General features: G+C 40.3%; 1 pseudogene across 1 annotated transcript in view; it reads left to right on the forward strand.

Moving 5' to 3' along the window:
• The window catches only part of LOC147579277 (cationic amino acid transporter 3 pseudogene), a 489,600-nt pseudogene that overhangs the window by 71,141 nt on the left and 400,962 nt on the right, over positions 1-17,497 (forward strand). The gene's annotated exons all lie outside the window — the stretch shown is intronic.

Raw genomic sequence — 17,497 nt, forward strand, 5'->3', positions numbered from 1 at the left:
TACATGATAGGCATATTTCATTGATTGATAAAGTCTTGGAGGAGAAGCCTGAAATAGGTCTGGCTTCCTAGGTTTCCAAGGGGAAAAAGAGAGTTTGCTGTTATCTCAGAACATATTTGCTACTCTTTAACTTTAGTATATGTGCTGCCGAAGCGAGCACAGCTACTCTTTAACTTTAAAGGCCTTGGGAGTCTTAAACTATTCTCCACCCTCCACCCTCTCCACTGCCATGTACACTATAGGCTGTACCCAACACCAGAAGCCCAAATAACAGTTACTCATGCACAAAACCTGTTTTATTGATTATATGTGGCAAATGTCTATTTCTAGGTTGTCTTTCTTGTTCCCTCTAGCAGTTAGTTCTGGGAAACTTCTCTCCATTATCAATGGATAGGTGTTATGTTCTTCTAGAAGCAGATTCATTTTAACATTAATTTAAGCAAAAGCATGTGGAAAGGCCAATTCCTTCACATGTATGCACTAAATTGACAAATATGATTTTTGGAATATATGTTCATTTTATCCTCCTCCTTTTTTTTCTTGTATTATACCAGAAATCACAAAGCAGAGTGGGGAATAGAAAGACCTGGGGAAGAGGGATAAAGAGTGTCCCTTAAATAGTGGTGTAGATTTGTTGCTTGAGCTGGGGTAAGGAGGATGAGTCTTTCATTTTATTTTATTTTATTTTATTTTATTTTATTTTATTTTATTTTATTTTATTGTATTGTATTGTATTGTATTTTTTGTTTATTTTTATTTAAAAAAATTTTTTTTAATATATGAAATTTATTGTCAAATTGGTTTCCATACAACACCCAGTGCTCATCCCAAAAGGTGCCCTCCTCAATACCCATCACCCACCCTTCCCTCCCTCCCACCCCCCGATCAACCCTCAGTTTGTTCTCAGTTTTTAAGAGTCTCTTATGCTTTGGCTGTCTCCCACTCTAACCTCTTTTTTTTTTTTTATTCCTTCCCCTCCCCCATGGGTTTCTGTTAAGTTTCTCAGGATCCACATAAGAGTGAAAACATGTGGTGTCTGTCTTTCTCTGTATGGCTTATTTCACTTAGCATCACACTCTCCAGTTCCATCCACGTTGCTACAAAGGGCCATATTTCATTCTTTCTCATTGCCACGTAGTACTCCATTGTGTATATAAACCACAATTTCTTTATCCATTCATCAGTTGATGGACATTTAGGCTCTTTCCATAATTTGGCTATTGTTGAGGGTGCTGCTATAAACAATGGGGTACAAGTGCCCCTATGCATCAGTACTCCTGTATCCCTTGGGTAAATTCCTAGCAGTGCTGTTGTTGGGTCATAGAGTAGGTCTATTTTTAATATTTTGAGGAACCTCCACACTGTTTTCCAGAGAGGCTGCACCAGTTTGCATTCCCACCAACAGTGCAAGAAGGGAGGATGAGTCTTGAGGGAGAAGTCATATGATCTATATTTGAACAGGAACTCAGGACTTTGATGCATGATACCAGTTTCATATGACTCAGATGATCTAGGTCTTTCCTACAACAAAACAAAGCAAAGCAAATTAACTTCCCAAGGGAGATGATGGCGGTGTGGAGCAGCTACCTAGGGCTATGAGAAAGACCAAGCCAAGCACAGTGTTTTGAGAGAGGACAGACAGAAAGAGAGAGCCGAGTACTTACACGGAGGACAGGAGGACACATTTGAAGATATGAAGTAAGGTGACCAGAGAGAGTCAGCCTTTCCTAAGCCACTTTGTATGCAGTGTATTACTGAGTGTATATATTGGGAGGAAGTACATGGAAGAAGGAGCCATAACCTCTGACCACTCACAACTGCTAGTCTGAAAGTAGAGACAGGATGTAGTGTTGGGTGGGACCACTGGATGGATAGATTCTTAGATCTATAGATCAGGATCAGATCCTTACAAGGAAAGGAAGGATCTGAGGGGGAAAAACAAAGCTGCTTAGGATGACTTTTTAGAAAAAATGATTGTGTATCAATGCTCATTATAGACAAAGACCATCCTACCTTGCAGGGTTTTGTTTGTTTTTAGTTTTGGACAATTAGGTGGACAAGAAGTTTGATTTCCTTCTACTGCATTCTCCTGAGAACTTTTATTAGGTGTTCTGTGTTGACAGGATTTGGAGTTGGGAAGAAAGAGTAGTCAACTGTAAGGGAATCAGAGAAGAAACTGATTTTCATCATTGACATTCATGTATCACATCACTTTCCTGTCCCTTAATTGCACACCCTTCCTGGATTATCCCAGATCTCTTTTTGATTCCTGTTTGGAAAATCTAATTCTGATTCTTCCTGGTTGCCCATGTAATTTCTGAAGACCTCTAGAAGCAGAAGTTCAGGTTTTTATGATTTTTCAGGTTGATCATCTTGTTTGGTGTAATAGAAATATTAAGAATCTCCAAAACTAGATTCTGACTCAAATGAAACCTGTAAATGTGTCAAATCATGAATGAGGAGTGTCACACTTAACTCTGTCTTCTCTGTAATTATTCCAGAAGGACTAAAGAAAGGTGCCTTGTTCACAACTATCCCAGAATATTACTAGATTATATGGAGTCCATATAGCCTCTAGAGAAGCCCTGGCTGTGTGATTGTTTACCCAAATAATGGTGCAATGATACTAGTGTGGTGTCTGCATGTGGCAGGGATCCCATAGATGTTGTGAGAAGGAAGCAAAAATGTTTTGTTCTATATTTACATAAATTTTGACCTATAATTGAGTGGATGGATTTGGTTTACCTGCAGTTGGTCTGGAGTGTGTTAATTTGCATCAGGATGGGTTTTCACTGAATTGCAATTCAGCCTCTGCCAGACTGGGATGGGATTTGAGAGGTGTGCTTTGTTAGTAGGGCAGGTGGGTGAGTTGGAGAGGTGGCTGTGTTTCCTCTTGGTCTAATGAGTGGACAGTTTGGGGGATACTATGCTTTCAAGTTCAAGTCTTGGTTGCACCTAGTAATATATCCTTGCAGAATTAGCTTCATTGAAAGAACATGAAGCAGTTTCTATCCTATGGAGTTTTAATTTTAGAAAGTTCTTCCCAGTAACATGCAAACAGAATACAGCACCAAGTAAGATCCTAGTTGGGAGGACGCCTTTTAAGTGTTTTGCGTGGTGAGGTTGTTTTCAGAAGACTCCTGGGAGATAAGTTTGGATATGAATTTTCTTTAGTATAAGCTGAATTTGTTTACTTCAGATTTCTTTCCAACCTTTGAGGGAAGCTATCTGACCTTTCTTCTCTTTACCCAGGGGAAAAGTTAAACCTTTATTACTACTGCAATAGTTTCACTCTCTTTTCCTTTTCAGCAGAGATCAAGACTGAGAGTTGTTATTATTATTATTATTATTATTATTATTATCATCATTACATCTTATTATCTAGTTCCATAATATCTGTAGCAAATATTTGAAAGGATCTATCTAGTTGGGCAAACTGGATTCACTAGTTCCAGGTGTGGTGGAGTTTGTTTGTACTTTTTGGTGGGGGACATGTAAGGAGGGTCTAAAAGAGACTTTATTTATTGGATCGTGGCCCAAGCTGAGTATGTAGCTTGAACTAATGTTTTTTTTGGGAAACAGTTATAAAAAAATCCCAGATGGGGTAATTCTTCCCTCTTCCATGCAGTCTTCTTAGGCTGACACACGGTACAGAGAAGATACTCACTAGTCTTATTCACAATGGAAAATGAGGTCCTTAATACTTTTACTTTCCGTCAACTATGAAGCCATCTGGGATTTTCACATGCTATTGTCTTGAGTATTCATTTCTGACTTAGGAATACACTTCCTCATTTATACTTTATGCATCTTTTACTTCTTTTGCCAGATGGGGAGGTATTCATGAAATGTCCTTAACTGAAAATTCCCAGATAAGGGAATTCTGTATTTGCCACCATTGTCTTGCACTGTGTGTAACTGAGTGCATGATGATTTCTGAGTAATGGTGGTGGTGTTGATAATTTAGGGGAAAAAATGTTGCTTTTTCTTGAGGTTTTTTTTCCCACAAAGTATCACCGTGGTGCCTGAAATTTCTAATTTGGAATTGTCTTTGTATTCATTCACACTTAATTAAAAACTGATATTTAATAGGTTGAATCAGTGTTTCTCACTTGGACTTTTTGTGGTTTCAACTTGAGGGACCATCCAAAGTCTCACTTTAGACACAACCCCACGTACACAGAACCCATCTGTGTAGTTATTTATAGATAGTATAAGAAAAATGGTAGCAATACAGAAAATTATTTTCTGGGAGATTATAATATAAGGGCATTTGATGGATACTTCCCTATCCAACAGAAACAAGTGAAATCTTATTCTACACCCCATTCAATCAATTGACTATTGTCCCACTCATCCCTTCTGCAGGCCAGCCTTAAATGTAGTTATTTCAGTTTGAGTATCATGTCATGTTTTCTAATGTCAAAACATTAGAGGACTTATTTTACAAACAAAGTAAAGTGGTGAAAGTAGTAAAACTGTGTTGTCTGTCTGTTCCATTGTCACACATTACAAGGATGACACTGATGTAAATCATGAATGTCGCTGATGATGTACATTCCCTTGGCTGACTTGGGTTACTTCCTTTGTACTTTGACTTTGTTGTGGTGAAAGAGACTTGGACCTCAGTTCTTGTGTCAGATCTCTGACAACACCAAATTGGGCTATAGATCCTGGGGTACTTCTTGGCTGTCACCAGTTAACTCTTTGCACCTCAGTCTTCAGCTGGGGAGGGAAAGGCAAGCTAAAAGCATCATCAGGAAGAAGCTGTGCTCCTGGGCTCCACCTCAGCACTTACTCTTTCTACCCTCTTCCCTAACTGGGAATTTCTAGGCCAGTGAGTTATGCCACTGGACATTAATGAGGAAAGAGAAAGGGGCAAGGAGACCATACTGGAGAGATCAGATACCTATCTATAGCTGTGACCAGAGAAGTTTCCAGAAGGAGGGTCATACTGAATGGAGTTGGGAAGGAGCATATTCTAGGCAGAGGACAGTCTGTGTGAGAGCTGATGTAAATACCAGCAAGACATGCATGTGTGGGGAAAGATTTGTGCAGTAGGAGCCACATAAAAGTTTAATAGTGTGAGTAAGTGGGAGAACAACAGTGAAAAGAAAGCCTTGGAAATACAATCTTAGAAGTTTGGACTTAATAGAGAGCAAGAAACTGCAGGTTGGTTGGGTGTGTGTGTGTGTGTGTGTGTGTGTGTGTGTGTGCCTTTTTAAGACTTAAAGAAAGTGTCATTTCCAGAAGGAGCCCTCACACTTCAATCCTTCTGCATGTAGTGATCAGGAAGAATGTGGTTTAGGGCTTTATCCTGCTTCAAGGGCAACACTCTCTGGTGACTGCTGAGTGAATCTGAGTGAGAGTCTAGAGGATCTCTGTTTAGAGTTACCAACTTTATGGACCAGGAGGGTGGACTAGGGAGTATGGCAGGTGGCTGGCCCTGGATATGCAGTATATGCAAACCATACAAATCTACTACATAGAGGACTAGTGTGGACAAGATGCTAAGTGTCAAATGACTTCATGTCATCTGACTTGAATTGAGGGCTAGGCTGGTGATTTCCAAATACCTGGAACCAGTGAGGTTCAGGTAGAATTCCTTGCATTTATTCCAAGTTTTTATGCAATTTCCCTGGATAAGATCAGGATCCTAAGAGGCTGCTTTGCCAACCCCCTTGTTTCTTAATAAAATTTGGATTTTCTTCCTTTTGAAATTAAAACAGAAAGGCAATCCTTTATCTTCTCTGTTGATCTCCCTATACAAATAGCATGTTCAGAACACCCATTATTCCTTCTCTCATGTTCATATTCCTTCATAACTTTAAAAAAATAGCAAGGAGTCCAAAAATAGCCATAGAGGTCTATATTCATGCCTTATGTTCATTGGTCTTTTCTCTTATTTCCATGGATGATTAATAAATACTAACGATGCTCAGAGTTGGTCACAGGTATGAGTCACCATGGGGGATACAAATGCCCATTTTATATATTCTAGTTGGTCAGATGTCTTGTTGTCAACAATAGCCAAGCCAGAATGATCAATCTGACATAGCTGAAATCTTTTTTCCAGCATCCCCCTGATGTTTTACTTCTGAAATGGGTTTAATCATATTTTGGAGTGACTGTTGAGCTGATATTCTTCTGGTACTGGATTTTCTGGGTTAAGGATAAGAGAACATTGCCATTCTCTGGCAAACATTCCCAGTCTGCTCCTCATTGGCAGCCCAACCTGGAGAGCAAATGGCCAAGTGAGATAGGAAGCTTAAAAAGAGGTTTTTGTTAGGTGCACCTGGGTGGCTCGGTTGGTTAAGTGCTAGAATTGGCTGGGATCATGATCTCAAGCCCCATGGGTTTGAGCCCCACATCAGGCTCTGTGCTGACAGCTCAGAGCCTGGAGCCTGCTTCAGATTCTGCGTCTCCCTCTCTCTGCCCCTCCCCTGTTCATGCTCTGCCTCTCTCCATCTCTGAAAAATGAATAAATATTAAAACAAATTTAAAAGAAAAAAAGAAAAGTAAAAAAAAAAAAAAAAAGAGTTCCATTAAACCACTCTCATTAAACTGGAGCAATCTACTCTCCTGCCCTTTTCTGTCCCAGTTGGGGCTGTCCTTTGTGACAGAAGTTTCCTAATGGTGTGTGCTGGCTGCATCTTTAAGCCATGAGTGATGGCTGAGGTTTGGGAAGCTCAAACCTGAAAGGAATTAGGTTGTCAGGGGAATTGCAACCATCTTCTTGCCACTGGACTCCCATTTTAGAAAATGTCTGCTCCCCTGTCTGCCTATATTTCTTTACACAATGAAAATCAAGGTTTCATTTTCTTCTCTAGAATTCCCTAAGCTGCCCTGAAGATGGTTCTTTTTCTTCTTAAGAAGGAGGCAGTGACCAGAAAAGATTTGGAATAGAGTGGGGAAAGAATTGGATGATGAAAGAAGTCTCAAGAGTGTGACTTATATTTGGCATCTAGAGATCTATTATCCTGTATTTTCACTAAAAGCCAAGCAAAAGGAGATAGGCTAATGTTGTGGGCAGGATTTTACAAAAGTTGTAGAATTTTATCTGGGAACTATTGGAATGGATATCAGATGATTTGGAGACTTTCTCGGCATCTCAAAGTCCCTAGATTAGGTTTAGATTTTAGCAGGACATGATTTAGATGGAGCATTCAGATTTAACATCCCAACACTTTTTTTTTTAAGTTTATATATTTATTTTCAGAGAGAAAAGGACAGCACGAGTTGGGGAGGGGCAGAGATAGAGGGAGAGAGAGAATCCCAAGCAGGCCCCTTGCTGCCAGCACAGAGCCTGATGTGGGGCTCAAACTCATGAATCCGTGAGATCATGAGCTGCGCCCAAACCAAGAGTTGGATGCTTAACCAACACCGCCACCCAGGCATCTCTCCCTCACCACCTCCCCCCCCCCTTTTTTAAAGTTTGGTCCCAGCACTTCTAACTGGCTCATCAGTTTCTATTTGGGAGGAGAGGGAAGACATCAGCAGAGTGTGACCTGTGCACAAAGGTAAGAAGTGGCTTAAATACTCATTTAATAGCCATGCCCTTGAATTGTGTTTCTTTGTGGATATCAGGTGCTGGAGGAGAAAGACATGGTTGTTGAAGGAACAAAGAACCAAGTTCAAATACCAGTTCTTCTTTGTACCTGGTAAATAGTACAAAGAATCAAGTTCAAATTCCAGCTCTTCTTTGTACTGGTTAAATAGTAGTTGCCTAATATCTCAGATAGTAAGTGGGATAAAAATACTTTATTGGGTTGTTATGGGGCTTAAATGAAATAATGTATGTACATTACTTGCAGCTCAACAAATCTGGTTCTCTTTCACCGATCTCTCCATGTATCCCTAATTCTTGCATATATACCTAGTAACCTTATTTGCCAGATACCATTTTTCTCTGTCTGAAGCCTCTGCATATGTTCCCTTAATGCCTCTAGAGTTCAAGTCTAGGGCTCTGGTTTATTAGTGTGTATTAATCCCACAAAATGTCAATGAGAGCATGAAGTTTTTATAAGCATACTTACATGAGGCAAGGCTGTGGTGTCTTTCCAGTCATTTTTGTTTGCTGACAATTTTGATTGTAAATCAAAGACAAAGGAGTTCTATCTTCCCACTCAATCCTCTGATCTAAAGTTACTGATTTGAGGCTAAAACATTGTGGGTCAGATTTGGTTATAACCAAAAATCATGTCAAACTTGTTTATAGAGGGCATTCAGGGAGAAGAATCCATAAACTTTACTTCTGGGACATTCTCTTTTTCTTCCTACATTTTTAGTGTGCAAAATATCAATCCTACAGAAAGTTGCAAGAACTTTGCAACATTTATTTTTCGCTAGGATTGACCAGTTGTTAACATTTTGCCACATTTGTTGCTGTGTCCAGTGTGTGCGTGTGTGTGTGTGTTTGTGTGTGTGTGTGTGTGTGTGTGTGTGTGAGAAATATGGTCCATAGTCTAACTTTTCTAATTGTCCATTTTTTTTTACTACAGTATTTCTCCATAATCCAGGTTCAATCCTTGGTTATGCGTTGCATTTCATTGTTATGTCTCTTTATTTTCATTTAATATGCAACATTTCCTCAACCTGTCATTCCTGACATTGACAGTTTTGAAAAGCAAAGTTCACTTGTTTTATAGAAAGTCAACTTTCTGTACAAAGTTGTTTTCTAGACTGATTGCTTGTATCATCAGATTAGATTACATATTTTGGAGGGAATATTATATAAGAACATGTTAAAGACAATGAGTGCCATGTATACAGGGAACATATCTTTTCCTCCCAGTTGTGTTTGTAACATCAAGCACTAGGAGTGGCATTTAGAAGGTGTTTAATATTTACTGAATGAATGAAATAAGACTTTTGCTGCCACTTAGGTCTATTATTTTTCTACTTGAGGAAGGGGGAGGAGCAGCCTTCTCCTATATCTTAGTCCCGGTTTTATTATAAATGTGTGAAAGCTTAAGGATAACTCAGGACATCTGTAAAGACCTACAAAGAGCGGAAATTAGATGGACAGTATGTTGTGAGGCAACCTGTGGAGTCTCTTTACCCTGGGGGTGGGTGGCGATCATACTGTGTTGCGAGTGGTTGATGAATTAGGTGGTTGTCAGCTGGAAAGAGAACCAGCACAGAGAACCTATGGGAACATGGCCTATTTCTTTGAAAGAGAAATTAATTATTTAGGCTTCCATATTTTACTATAATTATCTCCACTAACACCCATTTGAATCCTAAGAATACCATAGTGAAAATTGGTTCTGTGTCTCCTCCCTTTCCCGCAGGAACAACCCCATTATTCTCTCCTTATCTACCCTCCATGTCACCCCCACCCCCATTCACATACATGTGTATTTATAACATTTTTGAATGTTGGTTCATTAGTCATTCTCTCCAGATTATTCGTTGTTGAGAAAATATATAACTCCTTGGACTTCTCATGTGGATGTAGAAGTTTTCATTGCTCTTTCCTAGGGGGAAATGAGTTTATGAGAAGTATTGTTTACCTCTCAGAAATGTATTTTCAGACTTCCCTCTGGGGCCCTTTCTCTCTCCAGCCGTGAGCTACTCAGATGCTTCTGCCATTCCTTCCTGAGTCATCTGGGGCTTGGGAGTGGCTTAACCTATTCAATTTTTCAAGGCTTGCAAGTGACTGATGCACATGGTTACTGTCCCATTTCTGAGAGTCTCACTACCCATAACTTTGCAGTCCTTAACTTCATAAGGTTCTGGAAAACCCACCCTTTATCTCCATGTCAGCTCGTCATTATTCACAATAATGGTGGAAATCATCTAAAATAACGAATGATACTAAAATGACTTTTGTTTGGTATTTAAGTATTTGAGTCCTGCCTAGAGATAATCCAGGGAGTGGACATTTACAGTAAAAGCAATCCATCATGTTACTCTCCCATAATTATCTGTATGACATCTCTCCCGTGGCATGTAGAGAGGGAGGCAGCAGCAGGAATACAGCTTGTCCAGCTCTCATTGGGTTGTTAGATGCATCAGACATCTATTAAGAACTCTGCAAAACTTGTCTCCATGCTTTGTCTTCAAAATCTGGAGGAGGCCTTTCCTTAACCCAACACTTAATTCACAGAACATGAAAATCAGTAGGCAACCTGTGAAACTGTCACTTTTTCTAGGGTCTTCATCTCACCCAGAGTCAAACAGCCAAAGTCCTCACAGTGACTCATAGACTATACATGAAGGGTCTATCTTCCTGCTTTCTCTCTGACATCATCTGCTACTGTTTCCCCCTTCACTCACTCTGTCCTGGCCCATTGGCCTCCTTGGATTCTTGAAAAGTATGCAAGTACCACTTCACACCTGTTAGGATGGCTAGTATTTAAAAAAAAAAAAAAAACCAGAAGATAACAAGTGTTGGGGAGGATGTGGATAAATTGGGACACTTGAGCGTAGCTGGTGGAAATGTAAATGATGCATTCATGTGGAACACACTATGGTGATGTCTCAAAAAACTACATATCCAATTACCATAGGATCCAGGAATCCCACTTCTGGTTGTTGTCCCACAGAATTCAAGGGAAGGACTCAAGAAGATATTTCTATTCACATATTCATAACAGCATTATTCATAACAGCCATTCATTCTGCCAGTGGATGGAATGTGAACAAGATGTGGGAGATACACAATGGAGTATTATTCAGCCTTAAAGAGGAAGGACATTCTGACATATATTCCAACCTGGATGAACCTTGAAGACACATGCTAAGCGAAATAAGTGGGTCACAAAAGGAGAATATTGTGTGATTCCACTTATATGAGGTACCTACAGTAGTCAAATTCATAGAGGGAAAGTAGAATGGTGGTGCCAGGGACTGCAGAGAGGGACAAATGGGGAGTTAGTGTTTATGGGTACAGAGTTTCATCTGAGGAATATGAACAAATTCTGTGCAACAAGTTGCACAACAGTGTGAAGGTGAGGCTCTCTTGGATCACCCATTTTATAATCACAACACCCACTCTGAGCACATCCTAACCTTTTCTTGCTTCCCTCTTCTCTGTCTCACTGATTGCAAATCCAACACAATATATATCCATATTACTTATTTGTTTATTGTTTGCTTTCAACTACAGGATGTAACCAACTTGTGTGGAGAGATTTCTGTGCTTTTTCTGCTTTATCTACAGTGCTAAATAAATGAGAATCAGTATATTAGTTGAACAGATAAAGGAAAGACCATGATTGGACACAGACTTGAAGAGAAGGCCAAACAGAAGGAGAAATTGGGAAGATTCCATTTTTCATTTGATTTTGGAAACCAATTTCTTCTACTCTTGGGTATGAGACTCAGCCCCAGTGTTCATGGTGGCTTTTGTTCTGTTTGCCTTTTCATATGCCTTGTGAACTCTTTCACTCTTGGACATGTTGCTGTACATGTACACAACATTTACCTTTACTTAAAACTCTTGCCCTGAACTCAAAGCTTCTACTCCTGTATTCATGACTGCCGCTACCTCAGTTGCAGGGCTGCTTGAGTTAGGACTTGAGAAACTCTGGGGTAGCTCAGCTTTCTAAAAACCTTTATAGTTGAGTGTTTGGGAGTCACTAGTTGGATTGGCTCCAGAGTCTTCATTGTCCAGAAATTTTAATGAGGAAGAGAGTTTTCGTATACTTTAGGTGAGAAAGGATTTATGTTTGGACACAGAGGATTGATATGATCTCTGCAGATGTTACATTTAAATCCACTTCTCTGGAAGTTTGTGAAGTAAAATAATTATTTAACAGCCTCATTAGCCTTCCTCTCAAGTCTTTATCAAATTTCTAGCAAAACAACTGGTATCCAAACTCTCTTTGAGGCTATTCAGGAGGAAACACTAGGCCAACTTCCTGATGGGCAAGAGTGTTAACACCCAGCCAGAGGAGCCAGTAAGAACTTACTGTCTTGGAAAATGTTTTGAAAAGGAAATGTCCAGATGAGGGCTGTACCCTTCTCAGAGACAGAGCAGCGAACACAATGACTTCTAGGATAAAGAGCAGTGGTTGGGGCTGGCTGGGAGGGGAAGGAAGACAGACTGCAATTTAATGGGTGGATTGTTGGACTTGACAGGAGTTGTTGTGGGAGACTTTGGGATGGAACTTTGGTTTTGGAGTTTGGAAGGAGTTCAGAGACTGAGAGAAATACACGGAGGAGAGGGAGGGAAGGGGGAGTTGGGGGCATTGTGGAATTCATACAAGCTGACTTCATGTTCCCTGGCCTTTCTCTGCATTACTTTCAGCACCTCCTATGCACCAAGCACCTCCCTTGGAGAGACTGTTTCCTAGTTAAAATGAGATTCACAGACCCAGGGCCCTCATTAGGGAAATATCCTGGAAATGTGCTTGAAATAGATGATGGTGCTTGTTCTACTCTCCTGTTTACACCTCTGTTTGGCCCTTTCTCTCTTTCAAAAACAAAAACAAACACAAATACCCAAACAAATAAACAGAAAACAAAACAAGCAAAACAAATTATATATATATATATATATATATATATATATATATATATATATATATTTTTTTTTTTTTTTTTTTTTTTTTTTTCTCTGTCCTAAATGCCTCTCATGGTTGCTTCATATGATTATGAGCAGATTCTTGTCCTGGGTAGTGAGGTTGGAGGTGGGAGTGTGGATTCCAGAAGAAGGAGGTAGATAGATCCTGGCCCTGACCTCTGGAAGCTTTTTAGAGTATAAAGGAATTTAAGTGACACAAGCAGGACACCAGCACACAGAAAGGGAAAATTAGTTATAGCTGAGCATCAGGATGGACCTTAAGTGCGGATGGGTATTGAAGGGAGGTTGGAGATGGGACCAGTCAAGATGCCTTAGGAAATGCTTCACTTACAGAAGGAAAAACATTGTAGAATAGGACCGAGAAGACCTAGAACATGACTACAGGATAAAAAGGAGTGAGGAGGGCATCCCTGGCAGGACAGGCAATTACTGAGGCCAAAGGCTCATCCCAGGAGGGGTAAGTCAAGATGTGAGGAGCTGAGTTAGGAGGGAGGTGATGGGCCTGAGAGTAGAGGAAGACTTAGGGCAGGGTTCGGAGAGGTGGGTCAGAGAGTCTGGACTGAATATAAAGTATTGGAATAATTGTAAGTTACTGCACAGAGAAAGGGCCTTTCTGAAAATAGCATTTGAGGATGATGTTTTTGTGTATTGTTATAAAATGGATTTGTGGTAGGCTTTCTCAGGATTCCCAATCATGGCTTTGCTTTGTCTTCTATAAGCTTACTTGTTCATTTTTCTTCTGCCTGCTTGTGTTGGAGTAATGAAATATGATTAATTTAATTCCCAGATGTTTTGTTCTTTGGTTTGCTTCTCTGGTATCTTCATACTTTGTCTGCAGCCCACTGTCCCTCATCTTCAGTAAATGTGGGAAGAGCACAAGGACCACCCTGCACAACATAGTTGAGGGAAACAGAAATGATCAAAAGGCTTACCCATCTCTGACTCTGCTATTTAGATGGTCCTCCTCTGGGATTCCTGCTCAGTGTCTATGAATGGACTTCAGAAGTGTGTAGGACATTTTTTTGAGGTGACTGACCTCAGAGGGGTCTGTGATTCAGCAAATGACAAGCACCACTGTTGTATCTTTGTTGGAAGGTTGGCAGCTGGAGATGGTTCCCCAGAGAGAGAAACATGGTACAAGCATCCTTAGTGCCCAGTAAGGAAAACTCTACAGACAGTTGAAGGAGCTGAAGGAGAAAGAGGAGTTGGGAAAAGGGAAATGGGTTCAGAAGGAACTGGTAGGAGGGGTGCCCCATCTTCCGTTGTTCTCCACCCTCTTTCTAGTAGGATTTCCTTCTCTGTGTTCTCCATGTGCTGACTATTACAGGATGCAGTTACCCTTCAACTAAACTCTCACAATATTATCTCATGCAATTCCTTGTTGAATCTGACGTGCACAGAGTGGAGTCAACCCCTCCCTCAGTCATGGACTGAGCATCATTGCTTCCTGTCGGGTCCCTTTTCAATGCATTTTATTTTAACCCTTTCATCCTGATCTCTATTATTTCCCCTCCTCACTGGAGGCACTTCCTTCAGTGTATATAACAAATGTTCTTCCAATCCCTGTTCTATATGTGTATTTAGATACATTCCTTCACTCTACAAATACACAGTTGTAGTGTGGGGACTAGGCAAAGAGAAAAACATTAAAAATGCCTTGCTTTCATGGAACTTACATCTTTTGGTGTGAGGAAATAATAAACAATTAAGTAAAACATATAGTACCTTGAATAGTGACAAGTGCTATGAGGAAAATGAGGGCATGGGGATAAGGTATGGCTGGGTGGTTAGGAGCAGATTGCAGTTTTATATGTGGAGCTTAAGGAAGGCTGTGCTATATATGTTCTTTTACCAAATGCAGTGAAGTGAGCAACCATGGGGCTATCTGGGCTAGAAGTGGTATGGTTATAGGGACAGCAAGTACAAAGGCCCTGAGGTAGGGTCTTGCCTGGTATGTTAGGTGGCCAAAATTGTTAGGGGGCTAGAGAAATAATATGAGTGGGGGGAGAGAGAGAAACAGAGGCTGAGTAGCAGGTGGGTCAGTGACAAATACTGTAGGACTTTGTAGGTCATTGTAAATGCAAACATTGGCTTCTACTCTGCATAAAAGGAGAAACCAGTAGAAGGTTTTATCAGAGAATGACATGAAAATTTTAACAGGTATGTGCATATCCTTGACAAATAGGCAGCACTCTTTGGCTGTTTTATAAATGTATATAAATGTAACTGCTGTATACCTCATCCTGCTTCTACTTCCGTTACTTAACATTGTTTCTGAAATGTACCCATGTTGTTATCTTTAATCTACTTTTTAAAATTTCTGACTGCTGTGTAATATTTCATTGTGCATATATGGCACATTTTACTTACACATTCCTCTAGTAACAGAGGCTGGCATAGCTCCAAATTCAGAAACAGTCCTGTGATGAACTCACTCATATGAGCCTCCTTATAAACTCAGGACAGAGTTTCCCTGGGGTGTATATCTCAGAGAGGGATTGCAGAGTGGGAGGGTGTTCATTCTTAATTCCGCTGATTGTGCTTCAGGATGGTGATCCCAGTTACACTCCCACCAGTGTTGGGTGGTATTTTGTATCTTCTCATCAAATTTTTATGTGGATCCTGTAAGGGAAGTGAAGTAAGGTTCCTTGTGGGTGAGGAAACCTGAGGCTTAGAGAGATCAAGCAAATAACCCTGGTTTATATAGTGAAGTGGAAAAAGAAAGGCTCAAATCCAAAATTTCTGACATAATGTCCGTTGCTCTTAGCAGACAGTACCCAAAACTGCCCTTTCTAGGAATAAGATGAGGCATCCATAGGCAAAAATATTGATGATGATGATGATGATGATGATGATGATGATGATGTTTAAGGCTTTCATTTTCTTGATGCCTGAACTAACCCAGTGAGCTTAGAACCTCCAAGTGTTTAACACCATGTAGGGGGGTGTTTAATTGGGGTACTTAGCATTTCAAGGCAAAATATATGGAATAAAGCTGTTTTCATTGTTTCATGAGGGCAAGCCAACAGGCTCGAATTTCAGTGGATGATTTTGGGGCTAGAGATTTATAAAGACTAACTGATTTTCAAATTTGGGAATTTGGATCAGATTTCAATATTAAACATTAGGCAGATTACGTTAATTACATATTGTTTGCTAGGCACTGAGCTAACTACTTTATAGACATCATTTCTCTTATGCCTCACAATTACCCTATGAGGTACTTTTACTTTCATTTGAATGTTATTGAAACTAAAGCACCAAGAGGTTAACTAATTTGTCCAGAGTACCCAGTATAAGGTTGAGTTGTGATCTGAACCTGAATCATGTACCTGCAGAGCCTTTACTCCTAAATGCTAAACTGTGCTGCTTTCCTGTGAAGAAAGCTTTTGTAATCTCTTCCCTTTGAAATTGAGGACAATTTCTTGTCATTTGGGGTGATTTAGAGCAGCCATGGGAAGCACAGGGCTAGTGGACAAGAATCTCCAGAGGGACAGGATATGAAGTTTGAAAATGTACCCCAGTGTCTTCATTATGCCTCCCTCTGTCCCCCAAAGTAAAAACCTCTGCCTTAGGACATCCCACCGAGGTTATAGGGCCTGATATCTTCAAAACATTTGACAATTCTTTGTCACCATGTGTGGTTTACACCTGCCATGTGTGATGTATAGCCAAGGTTTCATCAGTTTGTCTTCCCTTCACACTTTTCATTTTGCTTGTCTTCTACAAGGATGGTAATACGATTTATATCTTTATCTAAATAAGAATTACAAATACTGTTTGGCTACAAAGTATGTATATCACAAAGGCAATTAGGTAGGAATTCTGGATTATGTTCTCTTTCAGATTTGTATTCTCAGTTTGTGTATTTGTTCAATAAGTATCTATTGAGCATCTAAGTCACACTTTGATAGAAGACACAGGCAGATTAGCTGGAATTATGATACATTAGGATAAATGGCACATGGGGAAGCCCAGGTTTTATGAGAGCACACAGGAAAGGCAGCATAAGGTCAGGGGAGGCTTTCTGGGGAGGCAACTTCTGAGCTGGGAACTGAAAGAGAAGTAGGGGGTTAGCAAAGTGAAGGGACAAGAAGGCATTAGAGACAGGTAATAGGGTGAGTGTAGAATTTCACAGCTGGAGCAGAAGCTGGGCAGGGGATGAGGCTGCAGGAATCAGCACAGGTCAGATGATGAAGAAAGGAAGGGCAATGGGAACCACTGAAGTATTTGAAGCCTGGGGGTGGGTGGGCAACACGTCAATCACATTTATAGTGTAGTGTAGCAAGATTCCATGAGTTAAGTATTGACTTTGTCTATGTTGTGCGCTTCTTAGTAAATCATAACCTTGGAACTGGTGGGTGGCAAATAAGGAGTCTAGATGGATTTGTACACAGAAGCTTTGACTCATAACATCAGAATTCCTTTTGATAATCTGTAGAGAAGACTTCAATTTTGACTTGGTCTTTCTGCTTTTAAAACCCTCTGACAACAATTCCTAAAATTCTCTCAAAACCAAAGCCCAAGTAGCGAGGAGAATGGGGCTGCATGACTTTGTTTTCTCTGTTTTTCTCTACTCATGTCTGAGACATTTGCTGTGAATTTTTCATCAAAGTCTTGCTCCATTTGATGGAGGGGGCCATTTGAAGAGCAGCAGTGGAGGAAGGGCAAGGAGGAAACACATGTAGGGCTCCTTTATTAACAAAACGTGTTTGGCATATTGAGACCATGGTTTGAGTGAGTGAAAAATAACTATGGTAGAAAATTAAGAGGGAGTTACAAGTTAGTGTTTTAATATAAGCTCACAGAGCAGGGCAGGGTCTCCAGGTGGCTGGTTGCTGACATCACAGATGGCCCAGGGTGTTTATAGAGCACAGTGTGGCCAGTGAGGAGACTGTCTGCAGAAGTGAGATCACCTTCTCTCCTGGAACCCAGAGAGCAAAGAGACAGAAGGAATTGTTTTGG

Source organism: Puma concolor, chromosome B4 (assembly GCF_028749965.1).
Source record: "Puma concolor isolate L17-30 chromosome B4, mPumCon1.1.hap2, whole genome shotgun sequence".
Taxonomy (NCBI): domain Eukaryota; kingdom Metazoa; phylum Chordata; class Mammalia; order Carnivora; family Felidae; genus Puma; species Puma concolor.